The sequence below is a fragment of the Pinus tabuliformis genome, chromosome Q (genome assembly GCF_031772625.1).
Source record: "Pinus tabuliformis cultivar Carrire ecotype Pingquan chromosome Q, CPIR1, whole genome shotgun sequence".
Taxonomy (NCBI): Eukaryota; Viridiplantae; Streptophyta; class Pinopsida; order Pinales; family Pinaceae; genus Pinus; species Pinus tabuliformis.
The window spans coordinates 1107131902-1107141025 of record NC_142296.1 but is presented as its reverse complement, the minus strand read 5'-3'; positions in this window follow the sequence as shown (position 1 = coordinate 1107141025).

Sequence of the window (9124 nt, the reverse complement as noted above, 5' to 3'; positions counted from 1 at the left end):
CATTATAAGCATCAGACTGAGCATAGTTTCCAAGTTGGTGATCAAGTTTGGCTATATATCAACAAAGACAGAATGCAAGGTGAAGGTAAGAAGCTGAAGCCAATAAGGTATGGACCTTTCAGGATACTTGAGAAGATTGGTGAGAATGCTTTTCACCTTGATTTTCCAGTTTACATGCACATCTATTCAGTAGTTAATCCAGAAAGCTTGAGACTGTTTGAACCATTTATTGAATATCCCAAAGAGCAAATCCAATTGCCTTCTATTGATGATCTGTTTCCTGAATATCTCAATGAGTTGTAGGAAGATACAGTTCTCGACAAGAACGTAAGAACTACGCACAAAGGGAATGTTGAGTATCCCAAAATTGGACTCAAGGGTTCAAAACCAAGTAGTGCAAGATGGATAGGAATTGGGCAAGAAAGGAATCTATATCCTCACTTGATTGATGCTTAAAAACCAACATTTGGTGGTCCAAAAGCTTTTTGAGTGGGAAGGTTGTGATCCAAATTGGATCCTAGAACACTCTCTAGGTTTTCATTAACTCTTAAAAATCATGCCAAAGTTTCAAGTCTTATAAAGACAAAGCTTATCAGAGATATCCTCAAAATAGTTGCAATCCATGAACAATGTGGAGCAATGATGACCCTCTATCAAGCGCGTAGACCGTCGACCCATGGTAACGCGTGATGCCACAAATTAGCAAAGCCAGAGGTCAATTTAAGAAATGAGGGTAGTTTCTGATATGCAATTAGTGACAATATTACAGGGAAAACTGCTCAGTGAAGGAAAAACCCCGAGCACCCGGACCCGAAAATTTATAAAATGCAATGGATATTGTGCTAATTCCGTCAGAAGCGGGGTCCCACAAAAACCGGTCGAATATCAGAAGGGCTTCAAGCGTGTTATAGACATATTTGGGCATTGCAACCCCAATATTATATGTTGATAAACCAAGGTCTCTTTAACCCCTAAAAGCTTTGTTTCATACCCTAAAGGATCATAGTCAACTGATTACATCATTCCCTAGAAGTTCCACCTGAAAACCCAGTCAGAACTGGCCAAAACTGGACAATACTGACTGGTCCACTGTCAAGGTGCAATGCATATTGACTCCTACACTAGCTAGGTGCGATGCATACTGAAGAGGCCTTCTGTGGGGTGTGATGAGTGAGAATGGACAAATGTATGAGACAGTTTGCTAAGTGGATGCTCATGGAATCTTCTAGAAACTCCTCCTATGACACTTGCCTCTCTGAATTCGCTAAGAGATGAGTAAGAGATCCAAGAAATCTCCAAGTGGAACTAAGAACTACAAGTGGAATGAAACTAATCAAAAACCCAGAGATGACTCGCACCTCTTCAAACATTTATAAATGGATCCCTCATCTGAGAGATCTAGAGGCTGGAATTTTGTAATTTGTAAGGAAGTGCTAATAGTTTGTCTTTGAGAAGAAGCATTGCATTGTTGGGTGATCTTCCTTTTCATGAGGTGAAGAGGGCTTTGATGCTGGGAGGATGATGTTGGATCAAACGACTGGGTTGTAAATTCTCCCTTCCATTTTAATAATGTTCTTTGAGTTTTCCTCCATACAATCGTGTACTTGTGAGTCTTTTTATTTGTAAATGCCATTGTATGGTCGATATATTTCTGATTCTACATTGTTTATGATATAATAGATCAACATGCTTTGATGGTGTTTTGTTACATTGTTTCTACAGGTATTCTCTAAGCGAGACAAGTAGGAGAGGAGTTGCAAGCTCTATCAAAGGGGAGAGAAATCGAGCAAGGAGTCAAGCTGAAGATCCAGGTTGGTCCTTTGCTTCTCTCTTATCTATCATACATAGGGGAAATCGTAAATTTCTTTGATTTTTTATTTCTAACATAGCTGCCAAGCTTAGTGGGACTAGCAGATCGAAAAGACAGTAGTTTTCCCAGAAAAAAATGGCGACTCTACTGGGGATAAATTAGTTTGTTTGTTTTTTATCGTTGTTTGGTTTATAAACTACAGATGGAGCCTGAAGTTAACCAGATAGCCTTCGAACTGCTCTTGTTATGCAATTGCAAAGTAGATGAATGCTACTTCAGTCAATCTCCGGGTTAGTTTATGAACTGAACATCTAACTTATGAGCATTCTAAACACACTTGTGGTAGCTCAATAACCTCCTAAGATCATACCCATGTACTTTTTTTTTTACTGTCCATTATAGGTCAGCTTAAATCACTGAACTCGGCTGCAAATTTGAGCAAAAACCCACCTCAATTTCGCTCCCTGGCCCAACTCACTATCCATCACTGGAAGCTAGTATGCATCACACCTCCTGTGTGTATAAGGTGAGATGCATCCCTATTTATATGAAGCATAGGTGCGATGACTGAGTAATCCTATTTCTCTCCTTTAAATTTGGGTATTTTGTCTTTGTTTTCAACGCTTTTCAATTGTTTTGCTGCTTATGATCAGTATCTCATTGCTGAAGCCTCGTTCCTTTACATAGTTCAGCCTCCATTGATTAGGATTAGTAATGTTTTTTATGTATTTGTCCATCATTTATGATTCTTTGTCAAAAAGTAGCTTAATTGAACTCTCGTTTTGATGCAAAAAAGTGTCGTAACTATCATTTTTAGTCAAAAGGAAGAGTGTCGTAAAGTCTTCCTCCTCTAGATAGTCGATTGTACTTTTTGTCATGTATTTGATTTGAATTTTTAATATTTGAAGCATCAAAAGCATTTCTCTATTCGAAATCCAAAAGTGTCATTTTAGTCTTCCTTTCATTTTGAAAAGAAATTGTCAAAATGTCGCTTTGAAGAAAATAGTTCAGATGTCTACTTAGTTTTCCTTTTTTCCATTCTTCACATTAAAGGGAATGAAAAAAAAATACATGAATTTGCATTTTCATTTAGACTGTGTGCGAAAAATGATTTAGGAAAAGTGCATTTAGTGTGTGCTCCTTTCTCTCTGTTTAAAAGAAATCATAATCTTCTTTCCTTAGTAGCTAGGATTTTCATTGCTAAAATGTAAACAATGACTGTTTATCATTTTAGAATGCATATTTAGGAATTTTACATCTACATCACGTGGTGAACCTTGAAAGGCAAACTTATAAACAAGATCAACTCTAAAATAAATTTCAATGAGCTTAACAACGCTTTGGAACCCAACACAACACATCTAGAGGTCTAGGCTAGAGACGTGTTCCAGCATTGTAAAATCTAGTAACTATCATTTTCATCGAAGGTTGGGTGATTCCTCCTCTTTGATACAACAAGTGCTAGCAAGAACTTGTGCTCCTCGTACCGTGGAGTATATATTGGGAAACCATAATAAGATTATATCCGTTATCCATAAGAAGTCGTGTCTACCACCCTATCGATCACAATGCACTAAACACAAGATTCGGGAATATTGACTACCATACATAAGTCCTTGGTAATTTCTCTTTAATTTATCACCAAGGTGTATATTGCAGTTTTTCGATTGGTTTGGTAATCCCTCTGTCTAGATTTTGAGAGTAGTAACTTTCGTTCCTTTTCAACTCGTTAAAAGAAAAGGTCCATCTGAGCACTTGTCATTTCAGGCTCATTAAAAATCGAAGAGGACTAGAATCATCTTTAGCTTTTTCTAGACTCTTAAAAATTGAAAGAGAAAAGTTGTGTCAAAACATCATTTAAATTTATTTAGTTCGGAATAACATTTTCCCCCTTTTAATTTTGAGTTGATCAAATAATCAGCAATCGTGGAAGAAATTCAATCCAAACCCCATAGTTCGTACAGACTAGCGAGTCAACCATCTTTGACTCCAGAAACGAAACCATTTCGGGCAAAATGGTCTCATTTAACTGAGTCCACTTCTCCTGGTTTATTTGAAACTTGTGTTTCAACAACACGAGAGACTAAAGTTACTCCGATCATTTCTGGTACATCTACCTTTACAGAAGAAGTTCCGCAGTTACAAGAGGACATTAGAACTGATCCTAGTATAATGGTAAACACCTCTATTCCTGAAACAGCTCCAGCTAGAGCTGACCCAGAGACTGAAGTTCACTTAACTAAACATCTGAAAGTTTAATTCCAGAATTCAGAAGGTGTCACCCACCCGGTATCTGTCACTTTAGAAGTGATACCTTCTTTGGTTCCAGAAATATTTTACGAACATGACAGTCTACCTCTTCCACCTAGACTGATTGCTATATAAGAGATAGTAGAGGATCTTCTATCTAGTACTCCATTACATTTTGGAACTTGGATCCACTTGTATCCTTCTACTCCTGAAGTTAGTTCTTTTAATCATCCTTCATCACAAGTTCTTGTCGAGTCGCTAGGAAATCTCTTGGATAGACTAAACATGTCTAAACAACCATCGACATCGAGGATTGTCTCATCTGATATAGCTACGACAGAGCTACCTGCTACAATTCCTACAGTGTTTGCTGGTATGCCATCTGTCCCAGCTAGTCGTCAATCACTAGCTGGAGTCCACTCAGGCACTGTTTCGATGACATGGTTTTTTCCTATTCATTTATATGAAATCCTATCTGGCATTTCTTATGTTGAAACTCAACAAATTGATCCTGCATGCCAATTTCAATTTGGGCAGCCCAGTCTTCAAAGATCGATATATACTTTCAACACTGGATTGCCTCCATATGAAGGGCAGTATGCTTTTTCATTGTTCCCTCCTGGAGAACAACCATATGAGAGTTCACAACAAAATTCAGGTTAAACTAGAATTACATCTAATGGTTGGGTACCAATGTGGCCTCAATAACCAAGGGTTGTATATTCAATGCAACTAGCCCAACCTATGTCAAATATTCCCACTACACCTACTATTGTGACTGTGTCGCAAGTATAAACACTTCCTATTATGTGTCAACCTCAAGTCTCTCAGGTTACAATACAACAACCTCTTGTCTCTACGGCTCAATCACAGCCTCAGGTTAGTGCTCCCTTACCTGGAACGGCTCAGGCTCAAATGGGTACTATCACTCCGTGTCTTGGTCAAACATGTAGTATTGGGAAACAACAAATGGTCTAAAAACCATGGCTGGTACAATATCAACAACTGCAATTCCAGTAAACTTACCGAGGATCTGAGCAACAAGGCTTTGCAGATAATGGAATACCTTTTTTTCAAAACAGTTATCAACAGTCTTACTATAATGGTTATGTCCAACAACCTTATCAAACTTACCAGCATCAAATACATTATGGTGGTATGCAAAGACCTACTGCTCAGGTGATTCCCTCTTATCCTGGGTATGCTTCACCAAACCTGAATCAACAGTTGCCTTTTATAGCAACTCTAGAATTACCAGATTTGCACTAGTTCACGAAGGATCCAATTTCTTATGCCCCTTAGTGGCTAGTGATTCGTCATAAACTTCCCTCCGATATTCCTAAATTCAATGGAAATCCAGGTGAAGACCCATCGAATCATGAAATGACTTTTCATTTTTCGTGCTCATCTAACACCCTAAATGATGATTCAATTAGGCTTTTCCTTTTTCAGCGAATGCTAACTGGTCCAACAGTGAAATAATATATTGAATTTCCAAGAGCTTTGTTTGATAACTTCAGTACCCTGACCACTACCTTTCTAACCCACTTTCAATTACCCATAAGGTACGAAACGAGGACATAACTCCTTACAAACAAAAACAAACAAAAACCACTCACATATCTGATCATATTCATGAGTGGTGACGTCGTCATCAAATGGTAAAGACGTATGTTCCTAATCAGCTTCTACCTGAGTGGTTTATTAAGTCATTATTACCTTCTATTAGAGAGGATGTGGCAAAAGGAGGATTTGTCACTGAAGAGAAAGTCATTGCTCATGCACAATATTTAGACTTGATCTATACTGAGTCTGGCACGCTTTATGACAAAATTCCTGACACTCCTAGACCATAATTTTCCATTCCTCCCCCTCCTAAATCAAACAGGGACTCTCACACCGGTGACGGCGTGATCGGTAACTCAAGCACACAAACTACGAAGGCTCCATCTGGTAAAACCCTTGCAATCTCTAGTTAAAAAGCAAATGATAAACCTCTTGCATCAGAGATTAATGTCATGTCATTTGACAAGGGAAAGAATCCAAAGCAACCATGGGGCAAGAAGAAGGGGAAAGACAAAAAGAAGAAACGAGAAGATTCAACTCCTGAAAAATCTTTTGAAAGCCCTACTGGGCAAAAGAAACCATTTCAACCGTGTTTCATATGTAATGAAGAACATTGGACGAAATATTGTCCACATCGAGCTGAGGTCGCGAAATTTTTAAAGACTTCAAATACCTCAGCAGTATTGACTGATCTGTTTTCGAACCCAGAAACTAATCTAGTTGCCATCGATCATGCTTCTCCATCCCAAGTGCTTATGTTATCCATCTCGAAATAGTAAAATGATGCTTTGATATCTACAAGGAATAAAGATTACAGGAATCCACAGTCGTCGAACAACAAGGTTATAGATCAACTGAGTAGTTCGACAACAACTTCGCTAGAAGTTGTTCCGCCCATCATTCCTGAATTAACTATAAAGTTGCCTAAGGGAGTAGTACATAAATCGACATTTAATCCTTGTGCTCAAGTGGCACAAAATTATAATATAGGGGAGGATCTAGCTCAATCACCATCCACTATGTCGACACTTGAAGTACTGCAAAATTTCCCTCCCCAAAAGTAGGCTTTGTTATCAGCAATAGGTGGGATTAACCCAGTGGATTCCAATCTTGTGGCCTTTAATCATAAAGGATATGAACCTCAGTTACCGGCTCAACTCGCTTTCCTTATATAGGTAAAAACCCTCAACAAAGCTATTCATCGAACAATCATTGATGAGGGCGCATCTACCTGTATTATTTCAATCGGTTGCTGGAAAACTTTAGGCTCACCACCCTTGTCATGATCATCAACGACATTAAAAGCATTCGATGGAAGAACATGCACACTGTATGGGATATTGAGTAACTTGCAAGTTGAATTAGGGGGCAAGACAATATAAATTGAAGTCGAGGTCATTGATGGAAACCTTGACTACAATATCTTACTGGGTAGGCCTTGGATTTATGCTATGGCTGCTGTTGTGTCAATACATTTTAGAAAGATTGAATTTCCCTTCCATGGCGGGATTACAATCATTGACCGACTAGCCTTTTTCCCCAACAGTTCTCAACTTACTGGAAGCATTCCATTGATCCATGGAAGTTCTAAATCGCTTCAAAATACCAGAGCAGGTCTCCTAAAAGACCCTTCGTTAATGGGTACTTTTGCCCTCCCGCCTCCAAGTAATCTAGCGGAAGTGGCAACAATGGAAACCTTTCATATGATATCTTCAACGTCATCCAAGATTAATAAGAACTCTGACCATTTTTATAGTGTGGATCATCACCAGGAGTCGCCCCCAAGCCCTATAGAATTTTTGTAGCAATCAACTTTCTGGGCCTGGGTAGCAAACCCAAATCAACACTCATCAAGCGTTTGGATAGATAGGTCTCTAGAGTATGGCACCTCTTCCAATCCTTGGTATCTTATACGTTCTATAGATGAAGGAATCATTCAGTCGATGGTGATAGGGGAGGCACCATGGGAAGATTACCACCATCGTTCCCACCTTCAAGATAACAATGAAGATTATTCTAGCAAACTTAATCATCCTTCAGTTTTTTGTTTTCTATCAAATACTGTAGATACAGTGGATTCCAAGAGAAATATATCCATTATTGACGAAGCCATCACCAGTAATATCTCGACCAAACCTAATGTTGTAGAGAATATTCATGTTGGAAAAACTTGTTCTCCTTCAGAACTGGAAATATACTGCACTCTCTTTTGTGAATTCAAAGATGTCTTTGCATGGTCATAAGAAGAAATTATGGGCATTGACTCGAGCACCATTGAACATGAAATCAAGATGTATCCAGATGTCAAACTAGTATGAAAATGGCTTTGACCGATTCACCTGAAGAAAACTGCTGCCATTAAAGCAGAAGTCGAAAAAAATTTGCATGTTGGTTTCATTTACCCTATTCCTCTCACTAAATGGGTATTGAATATTGTTCCTGTGATGAAAAAGCAAGGAACAATTAGAGTGTGTGTCGATTATAGGGATGTAAATCAAGTGTTTCCAAACTACACTACACCCTTCATCGACCGGATAAATGATGAATGTGCCAGACGTGAAATATTTTCATTCATGGATGGATTTTCCGGGTACAACCAAATTAATATCTTCCCGCAGGACCAGTCAAAGACTGCATTTATATGTCCAAGGGACACATTCACATACCATAAACTACCTTTCGGTTTGAAGAACGTAGGCGTAACCTTTCAAAGGGAAATGAACTATGCCTTCCATGACATCAACACATCGTTCAACCATATGTCGACAATCTTTCGGCTCATTCGTGAAAGCAGACTGATCATCTACAACATTTGAGAGCCACACTTTTGCATTGCCGACACTACAAGATACGACTCAATCTGAACAAGTGTGTGTTTTGTGTTGGTTCTTGTTGGTTACTTGGTTTCATAGTTTCTAATGATGGAATTTGACTCGACCCATGTAAGGTTCAGGCAATCCTTGAGATGCCTCCACCTTCAAATTTGCTTCATATTCAGAAAATCCAAGGGAAAGAAAACTTTCTAAGGAGGTTCATTCCAAATTACGCCGAACTTGCTAGAGGTTATACACATCTTTTGAAAAAAGAAGTACCCTTCAACTGGGATCAGGTTGCGCAAGCTTCATTTGATGCTTTCAAAGGTTCCCTAGTAAAAGCATCATTAATGTATGCTCCTGACTATCAAAAAGACTTTAACCTATATCTAGCCACCACAGATACAACCATCGCAATGGTTTTAGTGCAAGAGGACAGTGGGATAGAACACATTGTCTATTATTTAAGCCACAACTTAAATGATATAGAATGTAGGTACTCCTATGTTGAAAAACTAGCTTTAGTAGCTGTTCAAGTAGTACAGAGATTTTGACACTATCTTCTCTATTGCAAAACTACCATTTTATTAGATTGCAACCCTATGACCTACATTCTGTCACGTCAATTACTAAGGGTCAAATATTCCAAATGGATAGCCATTTTGCAATAGTTTGATCTTGAATT